At 45.0% G+C, this 27,467-nt stretch overlaps 1 protein-coding gene across 4 annotated transcripts in view; it reads left to right on the forward strand.

Moving 5' to 3' along the window:
- Positions 1-27,467, forward strand: part of KANK1 (KN motif and ankyrin repeat domains 1) — a 356,154-nt gene that overhangs the window by 134,679 nt on the left and 194,008 nt on the right. The window contains exon 1 of one of the 4 annotated variants that reach the window (XM_077249104.1): positions 8,234-8,258. The exons of the other annotated variants lie outside the window; for them this stretch is intronic. The gene's annotated coding sequence lies outside the window, so the exon portion shown is untranslated. Of the gene's footprint in view, positions 1-8,233; positions 8,259-27,467 lie in introns of those variants that run through there. 4 annotated transcript variants of the gene reach the window in all.

Consider the following 27,467-nt stretch of genomic DNA (forward strand, 5'->3'; position numbering starts at 1 on the left):
TAAAGTGCTGTGGAATTAATGGTGCTCTATCAGTGAGTAAAATAAATATCTAAATATTAGCTCAGTGGGTATATGACTCTTTGCATCACTGTCCATCAGCTATATGAAGATGCCGCAGCAGCACTATGTAGAGCGCAGCATCATCTTCATTATCTATGAGACCCAGCTCTGTGTGTAAAATAGCAGCTTTCCCCGATCCTGCACCTAAGAGCAATAAAAAGGACTGAGCTGTAATACTGGGCACAGCTCTGTTATATAGTCGTGTTACACGCACCTCACTTCTTGTATCCTACAAGTGTACAAAGATATTATACAGTCACCATGTGACAAGTGGGCCTGTGTAACTTCAAATGCCAGGGCTGAATTTTAGTCCCAGTCCGGCCCTGTATTGTAACGTGATAATGGATGTACATAGTCTGTGTGCTTCTTAGATGAGGCACTTGCAAAAACTGTTCTAGCTGTAAGCATACACAATACAGCCTTTCTAGTTTTGGATACTAAAAAGACATCACATTGCTTACTCCTCCAAGACTGACGATTGGCCGCACCCATACGGTGCCCATATTTAGTGATTGGTTGGGCTCTCTTAACCCTTACCTCTACAGTCAATACTTCTGAGAGGTCAAAAGCCTTTTGAAGTGACCGTTATCATTGTAATACTGCTTTAACTACACCAACTGCCAGGAGAGTATGGAGATGCCATGAAAACTTTTTTCGTCACCACTAATTCTGGTAGCCAGAGAGTTTGCTTCCTGGATGGATTCAGGGCTGTGCTATTCACATGCCGTCTAGAGTTAAAGGAAATTGCAAAGTGCTTGTAAAACGAGCAACTTTGCGTTATACTCCTTTATTAAAAATTCTCTGCTCTAAATCTTCTACTATATAGTTTGCTGTCTAGGTTTCCGGCGTCCCTGCTATGCCAGCCTGACGGGTTACTTAGGCAAGGAGCGCGTGGCGGCGTGAGCAGACTCTGTACTCTACATCCTGCTCATGCTGTTCTGTAGCTGGCCTAATCGTTGGTTCTCACCAGCTTCAGCCCCTCTATGCTTCTCCCATGCTGCAGGGGCAAAGAGGCCTAGGAAAGGGCACAATTCAGACAAGTAACACAACCATGCCACTGGTCAGAACTGTCTTCCTTCAGGAATCTGAAGCTACATTTTGAGACAATTAAGGGTATGTGCACACGTTGCGGATTCTCTGCGGATCCGCAGCGTTTTTTGCAGTGCAGAAACGCTGCAGATCCGCAATTGATTTACAGTACAATGTAAATCAATGAGGAAAAAAAATGCTGTGCACACTTTGCGAAAAATCAGCTGCGGAAATGCTGCGGTTTAAAAGAAGTAGCATGTCACTTATTTTTTGTGAATCTGCAGCGGTTTTGTACCCATTCCATTATAGAAAACCGCAAGGGTAAAAACCGCAGCAAATCCGCAAGAAAACCGCAGCAAAAACGCACAAAAAAAAACCCGCTGCGGAACCGCACAAAAAAACGCAGGTGCGTTTTCTGCCAGGAGAGACAGAATTTGCACCAGAAAATCCTAAGTCTAATCCGCAACGTGTGCACATAGCCTAACAGTAAGCAAGCAATCGGCAATTAATTTCTATGCTGTGGACAGTCAATGCAACATTTAGAAAGCCGCTTCTCAGCAGACGGACCTCGGATGTGTGCTATTTGTATGCCAATCCATGTGTGTCACCTCAGCCTTAACATGTCTAGCGATTTGAAAGATACAGGTGCTTCTCACAAAATTAGAATATCATCAAAAAGTTCATTTCAGTTTTTCAATACGAAAAGTGAAACTCATATATTAAGGTATATAGAGTCATTCTAAACAGAGTGATCTATTTCAAGTGTTTATTTCTGTTAACGTTGATGATTATGGCTTACAGCCAATGAAAACCCCAAAGTCATTAAATTAGAATAATTAACAAAAAAACACCTGCAAAGGCTTCCTAAGCCTTTGAAAAGGTCCCTCCGGCTACTTCCACACTAGCGTTGTGTGACGTACGTCGCAATGCGTTGTTTTGGAGAAAAAACGCATCCTGCAAATTTGCCCGCAGGATGCGTTTTGTTCTCCATAGACTTGCATTAGCAACGCATTGCGACGGATTGCCACACGTCGCATCCGTTGTGCGACGGATCCGTTGTGTTTTGGCGGACCGACGGCACAAAAAAAGTTCCATGTAACTTTTTTTGTGCATCGTGTCCACCATTTTCGACCGCGCATGCGCAGCCAAAACTCCGCCCCCTCCTCCCCGGACTGCAGAATGGGCAGCGGATGCGTTGTAAAACTGCATCCGCTGCCCAAGTCTGTTTCAGTAGGCTCCACTATCATGGGGAAGACTGCTGACTTGACAAATGTCCAGAAGGCAGCCATTGACACTCCACAAGGATCCGCATCTCTCAGGTGTTCAGTGAGTAGACATACAGGCACCATAATGACTAATAAAGGTGCCAGGGACTGCGAGGGTTAACAGTTTAAATAAGATAGGATGATATTTTTTGAAAATGGGGACTTGGGGAATGTTATTGGTCGTAAGGGAAAGAGGGAGGGTCAAAGGGGTATATAGGATTGAGCAGGAAGGTTCCCCTCCTCTTTCCTACCTTTGGCCCTGAGGAAGAACACCCACCCTCCCTTCCCTTTTTTATGGCTGTCTATCTGTTTTTCAGATGTTTTCGTTTGTCACAGATGGCTGTAAATTCTGGCCCATTGTAATACATGCTCACTGGGTGTTACAGGAATTAACATTTGGGTCAAGTGATTATTAATTTTTTATTAAAAACGCCACAAAGTAAAGCTGTGACCATTTTCCACTCAACGGGAAGTTGTTTTTGGTCTTATTTCGGGCTATGAGATCATCCTGGGTAGAGTTATAATATAGAAGCAGTGATATATCCGGAGGATTGTAGATCATGTCATGTACTACCTGGTGCCCCTGACCTAGATGTGTGGTCTGTCGGAGAAGACTTCTGACCGCTCTGAGCTCTCCCAACAGTCCTGTGATGCAGACCGTTTATCTCTACACGTCCATGCATTATTGATACGCTGCTGCAGAGTGTAAACCTTTTCTGCATATTTATGCTGGGATCTGTATTATTAGTCTTGTTTTATTTTTTCTGTATTTTATTATTTTTGATTTTCATTCTGAGAAACTAGTCACTGAAATTACTTTTCTGACGATTCTGTTCATATACATCTCTGTACTTTCTGTGTTTTTTTATTTTTATTGCCTTTCTCTGGTTTTCTGATAGGAGTACACATTCATATTTGAATTGTAGAATGAATATGCAAAATATGTAGTGATGTTGTAAAAACCTTGCTCATCTTGTAACTAATATTATCCCCCACCACTATATTTAAAAGTCCAGAATAAACCTTTCCCGGCATTCTTACTTGGGTCAACGTCCGTATAGTGATTGCGCTGCCTGCTGATTTGTAATTCCGCTCTCCCTATGCACTGATTTATGGAAATTAATTAGGGAAGGGTGTGAATATGAACTTTTAACACCGGTTTGGTTACAATCTGCAGCAGCTGCATACTATATACGGTATGTAGTTTTTCCAGCACAAGGCTTAAATCGGTCCTAGTGCTATATAGTCTTTCCTTGAATGGGGCCATGAATGTTTTGCTTATAGCTGTTGAAGGTGGACGGGCACCTTTTTATAGTAACCCTAGACACAAAAAATATCCAAACTATTTGTTTACATTTTTTTATATATTTCACACCAAATTACAGTTAAAGCAAGAAATCCTCTTTTCTGTATCAAAATTGTTCAGCTGCTTCCTCCTGTTGTCTGCTTGCTGTAAGACAACCGGCTGTAGCAGAAGCGCCTTTGCTGTACCCTGTAAAAAGTAGGAGAGAAGATGAAACCCCTGTCACTGACACCAGTGCAGGTCTTTCCACCAGCCATCTGGAGAAGATGAAACTAATGGACAGAAAAATGGATCCTGCAGGATTTCTGTGAGACTTTTTCTGCTGGTCAACCTCTTGTTAATGGGCTCAGGTAGATGGGTAAAAAATAAAACCATACTCTCCTTGTGCACAGTCGCCGCTCATCCTTACTGCTTTATCCCCTTCCAGTCTTCTGGCATCAATATCTAGCAGGGGCTACATTTTGAGCTCTGCAGCCAGTTATAAGCTGCTGATCGGCTGCAGTGTCCACATTCTGTCCAGGCAGAAGACGTCCGCTTAGGCTACTTTCACACTAGCGTCGGGCTTGGTCCGTCGCAGTGCGTCGGGCCGAGGTCACCGACGCTAGCGTTGTCTCCGCCGCACAACGGGGGCAGCGGATGCATTTTTCCAGCGCATCCGCTGCCCCATTGTGAGGTGCGGGAAGGTGGGGGCGGAGTTCTGGCCGCGCATGCGCGGTCGGAAAAAGCGGACCGTCGTGAGCAAAAAACGTTACATGTAACGTTTTTTGCTCCCGACGGTCCGCCACAACACGGCGCAACCGTCGCACGACTGTTGCGACGTGTGTCAATGCGTCGCAAATGCGTCGCTAATGTTAGTCAATGCAGAAAAAACGCATCCTGCAAGCACTTTTGCAGGATGCGTTTTTTTGGCAAAATGACGCATTGCGACGTATTGCAGTTAACGCTAGTGTGAAAGTAGCCTTAGATGGAGTGTGACCACCATTGCAGGCCACAGCAACCACTGATTAGATACAACGCTCTTGTGACACTCTCACTGGAGGAGTATTTTTACTTCCACTTTTGTTTGCTTTTGTTGACTAATAATGAATGCTTTTTAAGCTTGCCTCATATGAGACGGTGGTTTACCAAACATTTGATCGGGTGACCGCTCTCTCCATCTTTCAACTCCTATATACACATGGGCACTTGGCTCGGCTTAGTGTTTATGTATTTTCAATGGGGAGAGGACTAAAGAATAGTGTATTGAAAGTCCAACTGCCTTTATCCTTCATCTGTCAGAAGTCAGGAGGCCCTTTTATACATCAAATGGTCATCCAGTCTTGCATAAGTAGCCAGGTATGGCCTGCTTTTATCTAGCCAGTTGGTGTAGATCCACCATTAATTAGGAGCTGAAACATTTTTAATTTTTAAATATGGCACAACTTACAATACGAACCTCTGATATGGTCTTTTATTAAAACATTGACACATCCTATAACACAAGTGCACAACAGTTGTAACTGGACCTGTCTTTTATGGCAACTTTCTATCATTAGACACATTGTACAGCTTAAACCTTTTATGACTAAACATTTTTATGGAAATGAAAGGTCACTTTGCACACAATATAAATAGCTGAATTGTTCTACTCTGTAAAAGTGGCCATCTGTCTATTTCACTTCTAAAGTTCCAAAAGTAGAGAACTTCTAACAACAAAAACCCCACCACCATTGCAATACACATACAACCTTCTCAAGGAGAACAGATTAAAGCAACCATTGCATGCTTTTCACAGTGGGAGAGGTCTGAATCTGTCCATATGATTGACTGCCAGTAAGAGCTGAGGGAGTGAGCCCTGATAAGTCACACCAGGATATCTATGACAATGGAGCACTGTCCACTGTGTGTCAGGACTCTAAACATTTTTTATTACCTTTTTGTGCATTACTGCCCTTTTCCAAGATGGCATCTTTGGTCTCATGTGCACTGTGTCTTCCTGCTATAAAACTCCACCCCAGCCTTCAGTCTGTGCTAGAGTATTCTGCCTTGCATCCAGCTCCTGACCTCTGGTGACTCCCTGGCTATATACCTGCTCCTGTGAACCTGTGGGGTTATCCTGCTACTCTGCTCTGAGTTCCTGCTGCATACACCAGTTCCAGTAATCCTCCTTCATCTGCTGCTCGTGTTTGATTCCATCTGCATTTGCTGGACATGTAAGCTGTTGCTGCTCTGCAAGAACCTGAGACTATTACCCAGACCTCCCTGGTTGAGCTAAGATATTATTTGAACTGCCTTATAAGCATATCTATCTGTGTTTTGGACTAAGCAAGGACTTATTCGTGTCAAGTATCCTCAAGAATAATTGTGTTTCATAGACTTTCTGCGTGATTGCATTTTCCTCTGAAGTTTCCTATAGACTGCTGAGCTGCATTTGATATTTGCACCAAGTGTTGTGGACTGCGTTTCTCTCTGCACCTGTTTGAATCACCGTGTGATAATATACACTTTACCACTTATAAAACTGTGTCCTGTAGTTGTCTTGTTCCACGCAAAGAGTCTCCTGAGTTATTGCCTATAATTATTACACTGTGCTTATGCCACACAGTTTCTATCTACAGGCCATGGCTATCTTCACACTTCACACAGTGCGTTCAGATGATTGCCTGAATCCTCCTAAAAATGGGTTTTGGACAGACTCCTGATGGGGTCACAGACTGCAATGACACAAGCTTAGCTCAAATGAACTGGTTTTTTTTTCCCTGAACAGTTTGCTCAGATGGACTCGGTCACAAAAAAAATGCACTGCCAAATTTTTTTTTTCTTTATTTATAGAGCATCATTGATTCCATAGTTCTGTCCATAAGAAGGCGTTACATCCAAGATGCAAATATAAAATACGGTGAGCAAACTTACAATGACAGACTAGTAAGGGCCCTGCCCTTGTGGGTTTGCAGTCTACAGATGGGTAATCTGGGCCTTAACACCTTTCCAACCTTTGAATCACCCAGTACTGTCATGGAAGGGAATGAGTTCCCGACCCTGGGCGTACTGGGTACGTCATGGTGATTTTGCGCTCACATCATAGCTGACACCCAGCTCTCACTGCCAAGAGCAGAGCCCATAGTGTAAGCCCTGAATTCTACTATTGATTTTGATCAAAGCATTTAGAAGGCAAGGAGAGCATTTTTACCCATTTCCCAGTGTGAAAATGTAAAATCAGGCACTAAAGCAAAATTTTGGTGGTAAAAATGTAATTAATTTTTCTTCACTGCCGAATGGTATAAAATTCTGTGACACAGCTGTTGTCAATATGATCACTGCACCCTAGATGAATTCATTGAGAGGTAGTTTGTAAAATGGGGTCACTTATGGGGGGTTCTGCTATTGTCACTTCATGTGCTCTCCCAGTGGGTCATGGCACCCACAAACCATTCCTTCAAATCTGAACTCTAATATGATGCTTCTTCCCTTCTGAGCTTTGCACTGTGTCTCAAAAGTAGTTTTGACCACATATGGTATTGGTGTAATAAGGAGAAATTGCTCAACAAATTTTGGGGTCCATTTTCTTCAACTATCTTTGTGAAAGTGGAAAAAAAATTGGGCTAAAATAACATTTTTGTGGGATTTTTTTTTTGTTCATTTCCTGATCAACGTTATAAAATTTTGTGAAGTTTCTGTGGATTCAAGCTAGTCTTGATAAATTCCTTGAGGGGTCTAGTTTTCAAAATGGGGTCACTCGGGGATTTACTTTGTTTAGTCACATCAGGGGCTCTGTAATCACGACGTGGCACCTGCAGACCATTCCATCAAAATCTGCTTTCCAAAACATCACTCCTTCCTGTTTGAGCCCTGCCGTACACCCAAACCGTAGTTTTCCCCCACGTACCTGCATACTCAGGAGAAATTGCACAGCAAATTTTGGATTTCATTTCTCCTGTTACCCTTGTGAAAATAAAATAAAAAAAATTGGCTAATGTAAAAAATGTCATAAAAAAAGTAAAATGTTCATTTTTACCTTTATTCATTCACGGGTTAATAAACTTCTTGAATGGGATTTTGAGGACTTTTGAGGGGTGCAGTTTTTAGAATAGTGTCACGGGATATTTTCTGTCATATAGACCCCTCAAAGTCACTTCAAATGGTATGTGGTCCCCAAAAACAAATAATGATGTGGCCTTTTTAAAATAAACACTAGTCATGTCGAACAAATTTTACCACTATCCTGAAGTACAGCATGAGAAATCCGAATCAGTGGGATCCGTTGTATCATTTCAGAGATATTACCTCATAAAGGGCGGGGGGGTTTAAAAGGGTTATGAAGCATAGTCAAGTGTTTTTTTTGCCTGGAAAAGTATGCTCTATGCTTTGGTACAGCAATTGGGTTTCAGTTCAGCTTATGGAGACTGCTTTGTAACAGCACATGTTTCCAACAATCCCACTTTGCTTTTCCTTGTACTTTCGCATGACTTCATCTGGCCGGAGTCCAGACGGTGCTGATAGGATGAAGCGGAGAATAGTGAGCGGGGTGGTCACCCTGATGATGACCTGGATGTCCTCTGGCCAGTGAAAGCTGGTGTCCTGTAATGCCATTCATGAGGCTGCATAGATTTCCTGCTACCAGGGTAATTATTCTAAAGGCTGATCTAAATGGTCTTTCTGCTTTTATGTAAGAGGCTTGGGTTTGCCAGAATTCTTCAGAATCTGAAGCTCTTTGGCAGAAATTTGCAGCTGCAACTTTTATTTCTGTTGAGGAATGGTCAGTAAACTTGCATGAATTTTAGCCTTTTTGTCATTGAGTCTGCAGCACACAATTTCGCATAGTTTATTTTCCCGGAGCACGTGAATGGAGTGTAAAATAGACCATTCACAGATCTGTGGAATATCATCGCTGGATTTACCATTTCACAAAGTAATGGTATGTCTTGGTGAAGTAATGGCAAATGTCTGACTCTGGGACCACCCGCAAGTTTACAATTTAAAGGGAATTGGTCAGCAGTTTTGTTTTTTGTTGTGTTTTTTTTTTTTGCTATAGAATCTGAGAGCTGCATGATGTAGGGACAGAGAGCCTGATTCCAGCAACCTATCACCTTACTGGTCTTTTTGGGTACTGATAAAACCAGTTTTCTCCGCTGTAGATGTAGTACTGGTTAGATCGCTGAACTGTGTATAACCCTACCCCACACCCCTAGTTAGAGACTTCTGGAGTACATTGCCTCCAACACAGGTTGGCAGCTTGCTGACAGAGTTACACAGATTAGCTGGACGGTCTGGCATGAAACACCTAGTCCTGCAGTGATAATCTTCTGCTGATAAAACACTGATTGTATTGAAACAGCAAGCTGCGGAGCAAGTGACACATCCCTGGAATCGGCCTCTCTTCCCTGCTTTGTGGTGCACTCAGATTTAAACACACAAACCTGCTGACATATTTTCTTTAACTGGATGCAGTTCTGATGTACTAGTCCCTTCCAATTAAACACGTGTATAATAGCACCATCCAAAGTGCAAGGAACTGCAACTGGCCCTATTATTCCACTTGATTTCCCTGCACAGTCCAGTGGTCAGAGGCCCCTGTGTCGGGGGAATTCTGCACTACACCTTCCTACCCTTGGACAGAGGCCGACTCTGCCTTCCGTCCCTGCTCTGTCCCCATGTTATGCTATGATTGTGTCCCTTTGTTAGGGCAGGCATGAGGCTTTCTTCAGATCAGGCCTAACTCTTGCTGAGTTTCCTCCTCTCATTACTGTGTACATTGCTTGCTTGGTGAAAGTGGAACCATTGTACAAGTTAACCTGTGTTTGCTCTGTGGATATGGTGACTTTTGCTGCTGCTAGAGGTTAAAACAATGTCACACAAAGAACTTGGGAGCAAACAATTGGAGGGCAAGTGCTGGAGGGCTGCACTTAGTGCCTCCGTCCATCATGCTCCAGAATCTTTTGTTCGCATGCACAATCTGTTAGTCACTGATTCATCCATTGGAAAAAGCTTGGCTGAAAGTCTGTTATGCCTGTGATTTCCATTAGTCCAATATTTTTATTTTATTTTTTTATATTCCCACCTGTGTGTGACCATTATGATCAAATTGATAGGAGCGAGTGAAGCCGTATAAGAGGGATGATGCCGTCTGAGGGACTGGTAAGTGCTAAGATCACTACTGCAGGCTCCGTGTTATGTGCCTATTCAGGGCTGTGTGTAATGGATGTAGACTGGATGAATAAGAGTACGTGTGTGTGATGGGACAGAGCGAGGTTTAGCACAGGAGGAGATTTCTAAAAGGCTAATAAGAAAAATTTAGTACCCAATTTACACCACACATGGAAATAGAGAATACTTGATTCTTTGTGTCTTGACTAAATCTTTCTCCATTAGTAGCTGCTTTATTTTCCGTACAAACACAACCTGAACATTCATTCCAAATGATCAATAAGCTGACTTATAACCATAATAACCTAAAATAAGAAAAAAAACCTACCGTACTCAAGCAGGTTTACAAATGCATAGAGAAGGCTTACAAAAGCTGGTGGTATTGTTGGAGGAGTGATATTGGCAGAGCAGGGAGGGGGGGTACACTAATGTGGTTCACATTGAGAAGCTAGACTATGAAGACCAGAACCTAGGGTACACGGGCCCAAATTCATTAGGGCCTGGCACTCTGTAGGCCAGTCCTAGTGAAGAGAGTGTTGGAGGAAGATGTGCCAATTTCATTAATACAACTGCCGTGTGTCTCCGCCAGAAATGTTCCTGCAACCAGGGGCTGGCGTACATTCCTGACATATTGCCACCTCTGTGGTGTAAATTGATGAATTTGCTGGTGGACTTTGCTACGACGCTCTCCCGCTCCAGCTCCCTCCACTTTTCTAACAAGTGGCAGCGCTGTCTGGGACTGACGGACATGTTAATTTTGTGTTGTGCAAATTTTTGTGATATTTCAGAGAGTTAAGGTACCTTCACACGAAGCGACGCTGCAGCGATAGCGACAACGATGCCGATCGCTGCAGCGTCGCTGTTTGATCGCTGGAGAGCTGTCACACAGACAGCTCTCCAGCGACCAACGATGCCGAGGTCCCCGGGTAACCAGGGTAAACATCGGGTTGCTAAGCGCAGGGCCGCGCTTAGTAACCCGATGTTTACCCTGGTTACCAGCGTAAAAGTAAAAAAAACAAACACTACATGCTCACCTGCGCGTCCCCCAGCGTCTGCTTCCTGACACTGACTGAGCTCCGGCCCTAACAGCACAGCGGTGACGTCACCGCTGTGCTTTCACTTTCACTTTAGGGCCGGCGCTCAGTAAGTGTCAGGAAGCAGACGCTGGGGGACGCGCAGGTGAGTATGTGCTGTTTGTTTTTTTTACTTTTACGCTGGTAACCAGGGTAAACATCGGGTTACTAAGTGCGGCCCTGCGATCGGACGACCAAATAAAGTTCTGGACTTTATTCAGCGACCAGCGACATCACAGCAGGATCCTGATCGCTGCTGCGTGTCAAACGAAACGATATCGCTAGCGAGGACGCTGCAACGTCACGGATCGCTAGCGATATCGTTACAAAGTCGTTTCGTGTGAAGGTACCTTTACCCCAGAGTTCTGGCAAAAACTCCTTATTGAATCAAAGCCATAAATGTACAGTTACCTATGTGATTGATTGTTGATTAATGAATGTATTAGACTCCTAAAACCAATTGATTTGAATATTGGCGTAATTACAGTATAAATGATCCTCTGTGGTAATTTGGTTTTCCAGACAAACGTCATGGTGTATGACGGCAGAAGCGGCAACGTGGTCAAGATCTGTAGTGAGCCTGTAATGTTTTACATGCAGTCCTGTCCACAGGGATCTGGCAATGCAAGATTTTTTAGCAGTTTTATGATAAAGAGATTTAGAACAGCTTGTACAGGGTGGACCACCAAAAAACACACCCTTTCCCCTTATTGAGTCCATGTATTCTTTGCCTGCCAGTATAGTCTAAGGTCGGTTTCACACTTGCGTTTGTAGCAGCTGCGGAGGGCTGCGGACTTCCTCCGTGAAGTCCCGCCCTCCGCCGCTAGCTCCGCCTATTTCTGCATGTGGCCGGCATGCGGCCTCTGTACCTATATTTAACATTATGTACGCAGGTCGTGCCGCAGTATGAGGATGCTTCCGCATGCGTCGTTTTGACGATGCGGAGACCAGTGTAGGACGCAGCTTGTAGCAATTTTTTCTTTTTTCCGCATCGTCAAAACGACGCATGCGGAAGCATCCGCATACTGGGGCACGACCTGCGTACCTAATGTTAAATATAGGTACACAGGCCGCATGCCGAAATAGGCGGAGCTAGCGGTGGAGGGCGGGGCTTCACGGAGGAAGTCCGCAGCCCTCCGCAGCTGCTACAAACGCAAGTGTGAAAGTAGCCTAAGAAGAAGTAGTGTTGTACTTAAGGGGGCCCTGTCAGCACTAAATAACTGTTCAGCTCATGGCTGTGGAGTCAGTATACAATGGACAGACTCTGACTCCTAAAATATAGAATACATTGGGTACAGTAGTTCAGTGCAGGATTTGCTGTAAATGTTTTTGTGAAATGTTCTATAAATGTTTGTTCTAGTTCTAGGGTTTTAGTTGAGATGAATCTGTGCTGCACTTTATGTACATGCTCAGTAGTGATGCAGGACTGTGGAGTCCGAGTCAGGGAAATTGAGGAGTCGGAGGTTTGGTCTTAACCAGGGCTGTGGGGTCAGTAAGCCAAGTACAGGTGCTCAGTGCACCACGGCGCCCAGGGGCGTAACTACCGCGGTCGCAGGGGTCGCAATTGCGACGGGGCCCGCAGTGCTTAGGGGCCCACCCAGTCCAGCAGACTGGGCGGGCTCCTAAGAACTCTAAGCTACAAAATGGGCCGCCGGCCCTTTAAATAATTCTTCCTTACAGGCCCTGCTGCGCGTGCACTCGCGATCACGGGTGGGACTGCACTTGACCCGCAGCAGAGCCCCTCCACCGCAGAGAGCCGCACACCACTACTATAGCTGCCACTGCTCTGTGCGCACAGGACCTGTGATGAGGTCACAGGAGGGGAGGAGTTGGAGTCACATGATCAAGGGCTTCCGTGTAGTGCAGGACAGTAGTGCAGTGCTGTTTGTCATCATGCTGGAGGAGGGTAAGCTTTTGTGTGAGGTCAGGAGGGGTTTGTGTGGATGTAGCAGAGCAGTGTGTGTATGAGGTGTACGGAGCGGAGCCGTGTGTGTATGAGGTGTACAGAGCGGAGCCGTGTGTGTATGAGGTGTACGGAGCGGAGCCGGGTGTGTATGAGGTGTACAGAGCGGAGCCGGGTGTGTACGAGGTGTACGGAGCAGAGCCGGGTGTGCATGAGGTGTACGGAGCGGAGCCGGGTGTGTATGAGGTGTACGGAGCGGAGCCGGGTGTGTATGAGGTGTACGGAGCAGAGCTGGGTGTGCATGAGGTGTACGGAGCAGAGCCGGGTGTGCATGAGGTGTACGGAGCAGAGCCGGGTGTGTATGAGGTGTACGGAGCGGAGCCGGGTGTGTATGAGGTGTACGGAGCAGAGCCGGGTGTACGGAGCAGAGCCGGGTGTGCATGAGGTGTACGGAGCAGAGCCGGGTGTGCATGAGGTGTACGGAGCAGAGCCGGGTGTGTACGAGGTGTACGGAGCGGAGCCGGGTGTGTACGAGGTGTACGGAGCGGAGCCGGGTGTGTACGAGGTGTACGGAGCGGAGCCGGGTGTGTACGAGGTGTACGGAGCGGAGCCGGGTGTGTACGAGGTGTACGGAGCGGAGCCGGGTGTGTACGAGGTGTACGGAGCGGAGCCGGGTGTGTACGAGGTGTACGGAGCGGAGCCGGGTGTGTACGAGGTGTACGGAGCGGAGCCGGGTGTGTACGAGGTGTACGGAGCGGAGCCGGGTGTGTACGAGGTGTACGGAGCGGAGCCGGGTGTGTACGAGGTGTACGGAGCGGAGCCGGGTGTGTACGAGGTGTACGGAGCGGAGCCGTGTGTGTACGAGGTGTACGGAGCGGAGCCGTGTGTGTACGAGGTGTACGGAGCGGAGCCGTGTGTGTACGAGGTGTACGGAGCGGAGTCGGGGGTGTACGGAGCGGAGTCAGGTGTGTACGAGGTGTCGCATCTCTGCTTCAGGAAAATGGCCGCCGCGATCTCCATCTGGGCACGCGCGGCATCCTGCGGCCATTTTCCTGAAGCCGCGGCCAGCAGAGCGCCGCTTCTGCGCACGCGCGGCCAAAGGAAGATGGCCGCCCCCACCGATCACCAATGAAATGTCGCACATCGCTGCTATTTTCACTCCCCTGTGCAGTGGATTCGGGACCTTGGGCATGCGCACACCACTACGCCACCAACGGAAAACTAAGCAAGATCTGGGGGAAGACACCACGCCCATCTGACCAGACCAGCCTGATTGACAGGCGAAAACGACTACTTTGGTAATGTATTTCGGCAGCATAGGTGGGGAATCGGGGTCCACAAAATACACTATTGCAATGCACAGCTCAGGCCCTATTTAACAGTATTTTTATCTCATACGGAAAAAACGGGGTGACAGGTTCCCTTTAAGAGAAAGCCAAAATAACCCCAGGACAGAAGGCGAGAGCAGGGGGGAGGTGCGGGACAGAGCCGCTTTAGGCTAGTTTCACACTAGCGTTAACTGCAATACGTCGCAAATGCGTCGTTTTGCCGAAAATACGCATCCAGCAAAAGTTCTTGCTGGATACGTTTTTTCGTCATAGACTAACATTAGCGACGCATTTGCGACACATTGCCAAACGTCGCGTCCGTTTTGCGACGCTTGGGCGTGTGGTAGTGGACCGTTGGGAGAAAAAAACCTTACATGTAACGTTTTTTGCTCCCGACGGTCCACTTTTTCCGACCGCGCATGCGCGGCCGGAACTCCGCCCCCACCTCCCCGCACTTCCCCGCACCTCACAATGGGGCAGCGGATGCGTGGGAAAAATGCATCCGCTGCCCCCGTTGTGCGGCGGAGACCACACTAGCGTCGGGAACGTCGGCCCGACGCACAGCGACGGGTTGTTCCCGACGCTAGTGTGAAACTAGCCTTAGTCAGGAGAAGCTGAGGAGCTGCAGCCGGTTTACATCAGCCACCCCTGTACCAGAGAGGAGATTGTGAGTTGTGTATATGAGCTGGTATCTCTGGTGTGTGTGTGTGTGTGTGTGTGTGTGTGTGTGTGTGTGTGTGTGGTATCTGTAGTGTGTGTGTGATAACTGTAGTATGTGTGTGATATCTGTAGTATGATGTGTGTGTGTGTGATATCTGTAGTGTGTGTGTGTGTTATCTGTAGTGTGTGTGTGTGTGTGTGATATCTGTAGTATGATGTGTGTGTGTGATATCTGTAGTATGTCTGTGTGTGTGTGTGATATCTGTAGTGTGTGTGTGTGTGTGATAACTGTAGTATGTGTGTGATATCTGTAATATGATGTGTGTGTGATATCTGTAGTGTGTGTAATAACTGGTGTGTGTGTGTGTGTGTGTGATATCTGTAGTATGATGTGTGTGTGTGATATCTGTAGTGTGTGTAATAACTGGTGTGTGTGTGTGTGTGATATCTGTAGTATGATGTGTGTGTGTGATATCTGTAGTGTGTGTGTGTGATATCTGTAGTGTGTGTGTGTGATATCTGTAGTATGTGTGTGTGTGAGGCAGCGGCGTAACTACTACGGTCGCAGCTGCAAGCGGCTCTGGCAGGTCAGGGGGCCGTGAGTCCCCTTGAGCCTGTCTCCCTTATGCTTGTGTCCCCATGTGCCTGTCTCCCTTGTCCCCTTATGCTTGTGTCCCTTGTCCCCGTGTGCCAGTCTCCCTTGCCCATTAGTCCCTGTGTGTCCCCTTGAGCCTGTCTCCCTTATGCTTGTGTCCCCGTGTGCCAGTCTCCCTTGCCCATTAGTCCCTGCGTGTCCCCATGTGCCTGTCTCCTATGTCCCCTTGTGCTTGTGTCAGTCTCCTTTGTCCCCTTGTGCTTGTGTCAGTCTCCTTTGCCCACTAGTCCCTGTGTGTCAGTCTCCCTTTCCCACTTGTCCCTGTGTGTCCCCTTGTGCTTGTATCCCTTGTTCCCTTGTGTCAGTCTCTTGCTCACTAGTCCCTATGTGTCCCCTTGTGCCTGTCTCCCTTGTCCCCTTGTGCTTGTCCCTTGTCCCCGTGTGTCAGTCTCCATTGCCCACTAGTCCCCTTGTATCAGTCTCCCTTGCCCACTATTCCCCGTGTGTCAGTCTCCCTTGCCCACTAGTCCGTGTCCCCGTGTGCCAGTCTCTCTTGTCCACTAGTCCCCGTGTGCCCTTTGTGTCAGTCTCCCTTGCCCACTTGTGTCAGTCTCCCTTGCCCACTAGACTCCTTGTATCCTTCTCCCCTGCCTCCTAGCCCCCATGTGTCCCCTAGTGCCTGTCTTCCTTGCCCCCTTGTTCCCTCTCCTCTGCCCCCTCGTCACCATTTGCTCGTGTCTTTGTCACTGCCCCTGTATGGAGGGGCTGCATTATACTATGAGGGGGGCTGCATTGTATTCTATGGGGCTTACATTGAATTTTATGGCGGGGGGGGCCCCATTTGGAAGTTCGCACCGGGGCCCATAACTTTGTAGTTACGCCACTGACGGCGCCCCTAATCATTGAAGGACAGCTTCCCACCTGCTTTTTTTTTTTTTTTTTATAACTCAAATAGATTTTTATAAGTATGAAATCACAATAAACATTTTACAACAATACAGGGATTTTGAGAAGATTTCTCCCCCCCGCAATATATTCCAACATTACCAAACCCCCCCCCCCCCCCCCCCCTTCTCCCCATTTACACAGCTCATGCTCTTCCCTTAGCGTATCGTATACCGGCATATACTTTAGTATTATGTGATGACTCCTACTGTCCCCTTATAAACAAACATCACAACAACAAAAAAAAACCTCCCAGAACATTCTTCCCTCATCCCTACCCTTCCCCAATTCCAGCCAAGGCGTCCACAGTTTATCATAAAACTCCACTTTCCCTCTTTTCTGGTAAACTCCCTTTTCTAGGGTATAACATGTTTCATATATTGAAGGTATTCTCCTCTCAAAGGTGGATCCTCTTATCCAGTTTCTTGCTATGACCTTCCGAGCTATGTACAATAGTACAATGTACAATAGCGATTGCTATCTTCAAATTGTTATCTACTCTTCTCTCCTCTACATATCCCAACAAACACACCACCTGTTCCCTTGGGAACACACATCTATAAGCGCCCTCTATTCAACTGATAATCACCAACCAGAAAGCAGCCAACCTCAGACACATCCAGAGCATGTGAAGCAGTCCAGCATTGTCATTCCTACACCTAGGGCATTCCGAGTCAGACCGCAATCTGGCCTTATACAAGATATCTGGAGATCTATACACTCTATGTAGGGTATAAAGCTGAGACAGTCTGTATGGTTCATTCAGTGACTGTTTTGGTATCCATTCTAACACAGACATCCATGTTTCATCCTCGAAGTGGCCCAATTCTCTCTCTCCCATTTAGTTCTAGTGCCAATTGGGAAACCCAGTAAAAGAGTATGTAGTAGGTCTCTGTACAAGGTGGAAATAACCCCTCTCGTTGCCCACTCTCCACACACATACTCCAACACTAAATCGCCTTGAATTGTAAAACAGTCCCCCCTGTTCTGGGCATTTATCGCATGTCTCACCTGTGCATATTGATATCCCCCAGAAGCCCTAATACCAAACTCCGATTGTAGCTGGGAAAAGGATTTCAGCTCTCACCGCTCTAGAACCTGATAGACATATCTTATTACTCTAGCTTGCCATTCTGATAAACATCCCATTGCCATAAACTCCGGTAATTTATTAAACCACAGCGGGGAGAACCTGGTAAGACAGGTGACTCCACGAATTTGTCTAACTCTTCCCCATAATTTACATATCAGGAATAGCATAGGATAGATTTTCCCAAGTGCCCCCAGAGAGCTTCTCACCTGCTTGTGTTCCCTCAGCCTCCCCCTCCTCCACCCTTCACCTTCCCTTCAACACCAATCATCTCATCCCACCCTTCAATTGATGGCTATTAGTGATGAGTGAGTATACTCGTTACTTGAGATTTCCGAGCATATTCGAGTGTTCTCCAGAGTATTTGGGGCATGCTCGTAGGTTTTGTCCCCACAGCTGCATGATTTGCGGCTGCTAGACAGGGAATCCCCACATGTATTCAGGCTAACAAACAGGCAATCCCTGCATGTGTTCAGGCTGTCTAACAGCCGCAAATCTTGTAGCTGCAGGTACACAAACAAACCTAATCTACGAGCACGCCCAAAATACTCGAACACCCGAGCATGCTCGGAAAACTTGAGTAACGAGCACACTCGCTCATCACTAGTAGCTATCGCTTCATAGAGCCAGAGAATAGCAGAGATAGATGGAAAACAAGCAGGTGGGAAGGTGTCATACCAAAAGTGCACCTGTATTTGGTTTGAACAGTCATTCTGTGCAGTCCCTTTTACTTGTGTCCAACATACCGTACATAGTAACATAGTAACTTAGTTTTTAAGGTTAAAGGAAGACTTTAAGTCTATCTAGTTCAACCCATAACCTAACCTATCATGCCCTAACATGTCAAATTCTTTTCCATTTATAATTGTGATGGTGGAGGCTTGTGTACACAGATTAATGTACATAATTACCGGACTGTTTCTGAACCCTCTCGTTCCTGCAAAGTGCACTGAACATGTTTTTTTTTTCGGTTGTGACGTAGCACAAGATCTGTGGCAGATGCCACAGATAACCACTTGTTTGGACATTCAGGAGAGAATTATGAGAAGCCCAAGGAAACAACACAAAAAATAGTTCTGCTACCATGCACCTGCTGGAATAACATGTAGAGATGTACTAACATCTCTTCACCTTAAAGTGAACCTGTCACCAGGTTTGTTCGATACGAGTTATGGCCATCACGTTTCAGGGCTGATATACAGCATTCTATAATGCTGTAGATAAGCCCCCGACCCAACCTGTAAGAAGAAAAATAATTTTTATTATACTCACCTGGGGGCGGTCTTGTCTGATGGGTGTCGCAAGTCTTGGTCCGGTGCCTCCCTTCATCTTTCGATGCCGTCCTCCTGCTTGCTTCATTCATGTTTGACACATCCCTGCATCATCCACACAGGCTCCCCGACATCGTGATCCTGCACAGGAGTAAATATCCGAGCAAAGTACTGCAGTGCACAGGTACTGGGCCTCTCTGACCTTTCCTGGCACCTGCTCACTGCAGTACTTTGCTCTGCCCTCAACAGGGCATATAAGTGCGCCTGAGCGTAATTCCGGGGAGCCTGTGTGGATGATGCAGGGATGCGTCATCCACATGAAGCAAGCAGGAGGGCGGCATCGCAAAAGATTGGAAGCGCCAGACCAAGACAAGTGACACCCATGGGACCAGACCGCCCCCCAGGTGAGTATAATAAGTTATTTTTTTTCTCTTACAGGTCAAGTCGAGGGCTTATCTACAGCAATATAGAATGCTGTAGATAAGCCCTGAAAGGGGGAGGTCGTAACTCGTATCGGCCAAACCTGGTGACAAGTACCCTTTAAGCCATATTAAGGGTCAGCTATCCAAGAGTTAAATAAGGGGGAAACACAAAAGTGTGTGGAGAATTGCAATTAACAACTGAATGTGATTGGAGCTATTTGAACCTTTTGCAAAATATCATGTTAATCTGCAGAATAGGTAAATTCTCACAGGCATCACCTTCATGATTCAGAAATTGGTGTTTGGTGCATGACTATGGGTTACTGGATTGGTGGGATACTTAGATCTGTAGGGTTTATAAAATGAATGCCTACACAGTGCCTAAATGAAAACTGCTAAAAATGTATGTCCTGAAGATTGGACATGTGCCATTCCAGGAGAGGCTCATGAACATAAAACTGGTACAAATGTGTATAGTTGCCTGCGGAATCCACCTATGGGAAATGAGGTTCTGATTTTCTTGGCCAGTTCAGTATTTTAGTCATTAGAATCCCCACTTTTGGGGCCACATTCACACGTTCAGTATTTGGTCAGTTTTTTACATCCGTATTTATCACGAACTGCTGGTTTTGGCTTAGATACTGTTACCATGGCCTTTTACTACTGTGATTTCAGGTGATGGGTCTCGGAGATTGGAGTGTTTGTGCACCTTCACTGGTGGATGCACATGCTCTGTAGCTTCCTGCTCAGATACGAGATGGAGGGGTGGACAGGATGTACAAATGAGCGAGCCTGATGCTTAGACAGGTAATGCGGCACATGCTGAGGCTGTGAGAGGGACGGTCTTCTCTGCTGGTCAGGGGAGGAAGACAGGAGATGAGCCCTTAGTAAAAACTACATTCATACCCTCCCAGGAGATTTTGCTGCTTCCTGGTCTTGTTGGGTGGGCTGCTGCCTGACCACAGAAATTGTAGAACCTCGAGAAAAAGTTTTTTGTTTTTTTTAAAGACCCCTTTAAGTGACAGGCTGCTAAAATCAGGAAGTGTCCCCAGATAGGTCAGCATTACCAAGCTGATAGGTTTCCCTTTTAAATGGGTGTTCCATCTAGAGGCATTTATCATCTGTCTGTTTGTCACGTTATGACTGTTGGGACTGCTACCAATCGCTAGAACTGAGGAACACAAGGCCACTTTTTCCTATCTGCAGACGGTGGCCAGGAGGAGTGCGAGTGGAGCAGTGGTCCAGCATGAGCGCTCTTGGCATCCACTCCTCTATGCATTTTCACAATATTTCCTGGCAGTGAATATTAGTAGTGTTCTGCGCTCAGAGACTCAAAGCCAGTTCTTGGCATGTTCAGTAACATTGGGACAGAGCTCTGATACTTCTGGATGACATTTGTAAGCAAGCGTGTTTCCATTCAGGATCAGCAAGCTGAGATTGAAAACCTGCGGCATTAAACTCTGATTATATTAGCTTTTTATTGTGTAATGATTTTTTTTATATAAAACTATAAATTTTCTCTTAATGGTAATGAGTACAGTCATCTCTATAGTGCGCTAGATGTTTAATGGCCCTATGACTGCTATCCAAGCTAGCCAACGATATATACCTTATGTAATATCATAACATATTGTTTTGTTCTGATGTTTCAGTAATACAATGGATGAGGGACGTGGTGCCAATTTATACAGTTGTAACACTCACTCTAATAGAATTGCATCACATTTCTTGAACAGGGAAATACATAATGCCCAAAATGTATTATCAAATGGAAAATAATCTAAAGGGAAAACTTTAGCACAAAGACCCATTTATTGTAATCCTAATTTGGCCTCTTCCTTTTATAGGGACAAACATCAACCTAATAGGGTAGTCCAAAATGTAGGTGGTGACAATCATGTTCATAATCCATTTTATTACTCATAATTTTTTTTCTTTCACATATTACTACTAGAGATGAGCGGATCACTTAGCGTAGACCCGACCCATGGTCTAGATCACTGTACTCTGGCCATGAGCTGCGCAGATGTCTTCACCCTCCGAGAACCCAAGGTCCGCTTATGGTTAGCCAGGCTGGAGAGACGTCACACCAGGGAACCCTACAAAGTCAGGAAATTTTACACAACTCCTGTCCACAGTCAGAGCGCACTGACCTAGACTGTTGACTGGGGTTGCGCAAGGTGATCCGCTCCAATTAAACTACAATCTCCTGTACATTAAATCTGATGCGTTACAATGTGGTAGGACATGTTGGGTAATGTGGAGCAGACGGGTCTTTAGCAATGTGTCTTTAAGGTCTCATTCACACGTCCATGTTTAAAAACGTACATGAAAAAAATGGTATTGGTAGCAATCATTGTTTTGCATCAGTGTGTCTGCATGAATGACAAAGCTTCCATCCTTCGCAAAGTTAAATATGTATGGCATCCGTGTGGTTTTCACGGACCGTTGTCATCCGTGCTGCCAGAAAAAAAGCGAACGTGTCTCCATGTGTTTTGCATGAACACACAGTCCTTGGGTATAAAGCACAAACCTGTAAAGAGCAGCATAGAGTATAAGAAAACCCGGATAAAATGTGTACGTGCAACACTGATGTCTGAAGGAGGCCTACTAGAAATGCCTAGGTGACTGGCGTGACCTTGAGTATGCGGACATTCCTCCAGGCTGAGCTGGTCAGTCATTTACTACATTAACTTTACACCGATTCATTGCGGTCTATGGAACTTCTGGATAGAGGAGCTCGGATGTCTTTACCCTGCTAGGAGAAATGTGCCGGTAAGCATTTGTCTTTCATTCTGAGTGTGTAGCGAAGTCCAGGTGATGGGTAACATATGGCATTGTGTGGGAGGCAGTGATTCCCAAATAATGTATTTGTACAGAAACTGCCTCCTACAATTGGTAGTACGGTGCCGGCAAAATAAGAGTTAAACTAAACAACAAAATCTTAACATTCGAGTATTTTGTTGTGGATCTTTCGCTACAATTAGAATTTCTTCATTAGTATTAATTATTTTATTTTTCTAAGCCAGTTTTGCTATTAGATAGTTTTTGATAATTTCCCCCATGGTGTGCACTTTTAAGAAGTGAAATCATGATGCGGATTTTACATGTAAAGTTGTTTTTTGTTTGTTGTTTTTTTGCTACACAAGTGTACAGATTTTTTTTTTTTTACGGCGCTGTATAGTGGACACCAACCAAACAAACTGACTTTAGTTCCTCAAATCTTTCCCTTTTGAAGCTACGATTTGTTACCTAGGTGTCCATTAACCTGCATAATATATAGTTGTCTGCTGTCACTAAACCCATGATTACTATATAATTATATAGTCTGCTTCTGCCCTTGATCTGACATCCAGTACATGAATGGTTGTTTTTTACGTTTTTGTAATGTTTGCATTGATTTATTGATCTAGCCGGTCACCCCTCCAAAATGCACATTACACTAGCTGTACAGTGATAGAGAACTGATGAAGGCCTTATAACAAACATACTAGCACTGTACATTTTACTGAGAAAATGACTCTTCTTTCAGATGCAAATGAGGGGGCTTTGGGCACTGTTGGCCCCTTCTCAGTTATCATCACTGCTTTTGATTGACAGCGCTCGCTTGCCCAGGATGAGCTCTGCTTGTACTCGGTCTGCGTGTTTAAAGCCGCTTATCAGTGTAACGAGCAGCAACCACAGAGATCAGCATGGGAGACAAATGTAGGTACCAGTCCACAAAGTACGGACTGACACGGTGTGCGCAGGGTGGACTCAGGCAGTGTCTGTGCACTCATGCAGGCAGGGCTTCCTCTGGGCAAGCAAGTGCTGTCAGTCAGAAGTGGGGGAAGTCCGCTTAGTGCAGCTTTCCTTCTGTCCCTACAGGATGGATATTTACTTTTATATACTTCTATACAATGCATATGGGAACTGAAGTACAAAGTACCTGTGGCTGCCGCTCCGGGGGACACCGCTTTAGCAAATTCCAATTTATTTAACATTTCTATGCAAGTTGCATTCGATTTACTGAGACTTGCATGTCAAATGCAACAACTGTACAAGATATGGGGGAAATGATTATTTTAAATTGGCTATTTGTATGTCATTTGATCCGTTAACGTTTTTAGTAGCCGCCAAGCACAGATGTATAGTAGTAGTGTTACACATTGAAAGAGCACTTCTGAATCATTAGCAAAGTCCTGTTTGTGTCGTGTCCCAGAATAAAGGAGTTAAATATAGTACATTCCCAATCTATGCACGCCTTCCATTATCTCCAGGGTTGTACAAAATGGATAGAAGAAACTTTTGTATTATGGTCGTCTTCCATGAAAATGTTGTGTATAGGATTGTTGCTTGAAACGAATACCATTCATGATCTTTAGCATTTTGTAAGGTATCATGTTCTCTACGTCATTATTGTGACTCCTCATCAATTGTTTTCAAGCAAATGTCAAGAAAATATGTTCTCTGCTCTAGTTTTTTTTTTCTAGTTGCTGGGTGACCATTAATAATACTGTATGTAGTCCACATGTACATTGGATCCAAATAATCTGGAAGAAATTGAAGGTAGAAGTAGGCTTATGTTTAGTGACAAGGCGTCGGGTGAATTGCATGACCACATTTAAGCGGACTATGTTACCGATATTATTTTTATTCATTTACGGTCTGGTCTGTCTTCTGTAAATGTACATGGAGGTGCAGAGAGCTGCTTCATAGCAGCAACGGTGCACAACCTGCGCCCTGTGATCCAATTCTGTGCGACCCCCCCCCCCACACACACACACACTCCTGCCCCTCAGCCACATGGGTAGAAAAATGCTTGTCTGGCAGATAACTATATGTGAGACATCATTGGATGTCACATACATTGGGAGAATGGAGTCTTGTCGGACACTCCAGAGAGCGGTATGCAAATTAGACTTCCATGCCCATGACTCAATTGTAGATTATGGCAATTGTGCAACATTAGGCAGTAAGCACAAAACCCATGACCTATTCACTGGGGGACACAAACCTAAGAGGGGATCCTGTGCAAGAAACCTATATGGGCCCTTTGCAATCCAATAGCTCACCATATTGCACAATTCCACCTGCTTTGTAGGTGGTTATGGGCCCCTGCGAGGTTGCACAGAGCCATGAGCATATGTCACCTTTCACCTATTCACCTTGCCTATTCACACAGTTATTTTTTGTGAGGATTTAGAAGCTGATTTTACTGCAGATTCACATTGAGAAATGCTTCAAATACTCTGAATAATGCTCCTGCTGGGAAATGTTCAAAATAACGTGGAAAAAACTGCATGGTGCACACTGAAGGAGCTTTTCCCATTCAACTCAAAAAATGCATCATCTACTCTGATTCAGTTTCCTATTATGTGGCTTTAGGAGGAGAAGCAATCTATAAATCAAAAACCTGTGAACATATCATTAGTGTAGATTGCTGGATGTGACCGTAAACAGGATTTTGTACCCATCACATATTTATGGTATATACTTTTGATATGCCACAAATGTCATAGAAGGTAATACCCTTTTTACATTTTTTTTTTTTTATGCAGACCCTGGATTGGTTCTTTGTCGATGTGGCCCTTGGACCAAAAAAGGTTGTGCACCCCTGCATTAGACTGTCGGGCGTGCCTTCTAATATCCACATTATTAGTCTGGGTAGGCGGCCTTCAAGCATCTCAGGTCACTTTGAAAACGCTGAAACTTGAACGAAATTTTTTTGTTGTCATAGCAAAACTTTAAGCAGTTAAAGAATAGGTAATTTTTTGATGGTGCATTCCCGTAATGAGGACCTTCTTGAAATGGCCACTTCATGGAAGTGTCTGCAGAGCCGATTAGCACATGGTGTTTTTTCCTTATGCACTATTGCTGCATGTATTTTTGTAGAATTAACTCCTTTGGTTTACAAAGAAAAACTTTGCTCCAGATTCATGAAAGTTTTTATTTCAGTATTCTGGAGCAAAAATCATTGAGAAGTCACATAACTTTGGTACAACTGGAGCCTGTGCTAAAATTATGCAACTTGTGTCAGTCTCACACCATTTTTGCCCAGCTTTGACAAAGTGAGCAGGATGATGGCGTAGTGACTGCCGCTCATCAAATTCTTGATGATCAGCGGCGTTGTCACATTCATGATGATCAGCGGCATTGGTTACCCCAGAAAATCGCGCACACAGATCCATGCCACTTGTCCTGTGTTCCTGAATCATGTGCCTCTTCATGAGTCAAGAGCATCTGACTTCAGCACATCTGATGTTGTGTCCTCTGTGCTCTGTGTTTTGGAACTATCCTAAAAATATTACTGAGCTACGCATAAGGCCTTCATGTCAAAAGCCAAGCTGTGAGTTGCTCTCCGATTTGTTAGGGCGCTCTCCCAGGTTATGCCAACGCATACCTCAAGTGAGGTAGTGCATTGTGAGCTTGCGTGTTGCATATGTCAAACTTGTTCACGTAATGAGATGTGAACAAAGCCTGATTTTTCCTAGTATTTTTATGCAGCTCTTTACATTCCTAAAACTGTAAGGCTATGTGCCCACGTTGCTGATTTTTAGCGTTTTTTAAGCGTTTTGCAGCGGTTTTCCACTGCGTAAACGCTTACATTAAGCATCCCATTATTTTAATGCATTCCGCAATTTTTGTGCCCATGCTGCGTTTTTTTCCGCAGCGGAAAAGCATTGCCAAAAAAAATGCAGCATGTTTATTAATTTTGTGGAAAATTGGCAGTTTTACCACTATAGAATTGTATTTGGGCCATTGGAAAAATACGTGATAAAAACACAAGCTGATTTCCTGCCAAGGAAGTCCGGATTTGATCAGAAAAATTCTGCAAACTTTCTGCAACGTGGGCACATAGTCTAAAAGTCACTTGCTTGGTAGCATTAGCGGGGGAGGTACTTTGTATCCCTTACGAATTTGATAACATATTGGGTTTAAAGGGAACCTGTCCGCAATAACCTACAGACAGTGTCAGGTAGGCACCGCTATACTGATTAAAATGATACCTTGGTTGATTTAATTTAAGTTTAATATTTATTTTCAGTTTTCAATTAATGAGATTCTTGTGCTCCAGGGGTGGCCTGTGGGGGGTCTTCATGTGGTGCTCTGCTTACATATTCATCTGTATGGCTTATGATGGGTCACTGATCCATCACTGAGCTGCCCCCTATTATACATACTGTATATCTTATTGTTTGGAAAAAGAAAAATTACAGTCATAATGCAGGCCGCGGCGCCTGCGCTGTAGCATGATTGGATCTATAATAGCCATATAGTCATTTCATTTAGTGATGTAAATTTCTTGGGGAAAAATAAGGTCTTCCTCAAAATGGCACGGTAATTTTTGCTAGAGAGGGAAAAAGTCTCCACCAAGATGGCCCCAGCCGCGTAGCATTTATCGTCGATACAAATTATGATACTGCGCAGGCGCGGCCAGCGCCATTTTGAGGAACAATTTTTTTTTTTTTTCAAGAAGTATCTGTCCTGCATCTTGCTATCAGCGACCCTCCTTACCCATCAACTCCACTTACGAAGCACCACCTACAGACTCCTATGCAGTTTCAAGATGGATAATACGCTGAACAAACAATTTCTACTTCTGAAAATTCTAACCACTGACACACTCCAGACACACTCCGACAACCAGCAGTTACATGTGGTGACAATGGTTAGTTCTGTGAACTCTCGTAGAGCAATAATGAATCAAATTATACAGTAATTTGTTCTGCTGTAACCTAGCACTCTGGAATGCTCTGAACCATCCCCTCTAGCAAAAGTTGGTAAGAATACTTGATCTGTGTGGATATTTCTCTCCCTCTCTGTGCACATCCCCAGTCACTCTAAGCTTGCTGAGGATCTCAGGCCATGCCCCCCATGACAATGTTGAGTGCTCACTGCTGACGTAGACCAGAGATCTCTGAACTCTGTGCTTTTGAAGGGTCTGTATACAGCGAATGGTAAGGAGTTATTGGCAGGATATAAGGAGCAAGATAGTAGAATTCTAACAGCAAGTAAATAATGAAGTATTTTAATTAATAATTTTAACAATGTTTTAATAATTTGCAGTTAAAATGGCTTTCTGAGCTACATCAATTCACAAGATCTAAATAGTCTCGCTTGTATTTTAGACTTTTTATGGCAAATATAGCTCTAGCTCATAAAAATGGCTCTTTTTATTAGGCAATTTAAAATACTCTGGCTCATATCTGCTTCTATTTGAGTTTCCGTAAAGGACTTGTCCTGTCTTCTGATTAGTCTGCAGTCCCTCTCTGAGACTGCACACTCTTGAATCCTTACAGCGAGATCAGGTGGTCATGTGACCACACGTCTGCCATTGGCATACTTCCGACCACGTTCCAACCACACGTGCTCTGCTGTCACCGGGAATACTGGAGATATCTGGCGATTCACAAGTCT

The sequence above is a fragment of the Ranitomeya variabilis genome, chromosome 1, assembly GCF_051348905.1.
Source record: "Ranitomeya variabilis isolate aRanVar5 chromosome 1, aRanVar5.hap1, whole genome shotgun sequence".
NCBI lineage: Eukaryota > Metazoa > Chordata > Amphibia > Anura > Dendrobatidae > Ranitomeya > Ranitomeya variabilis.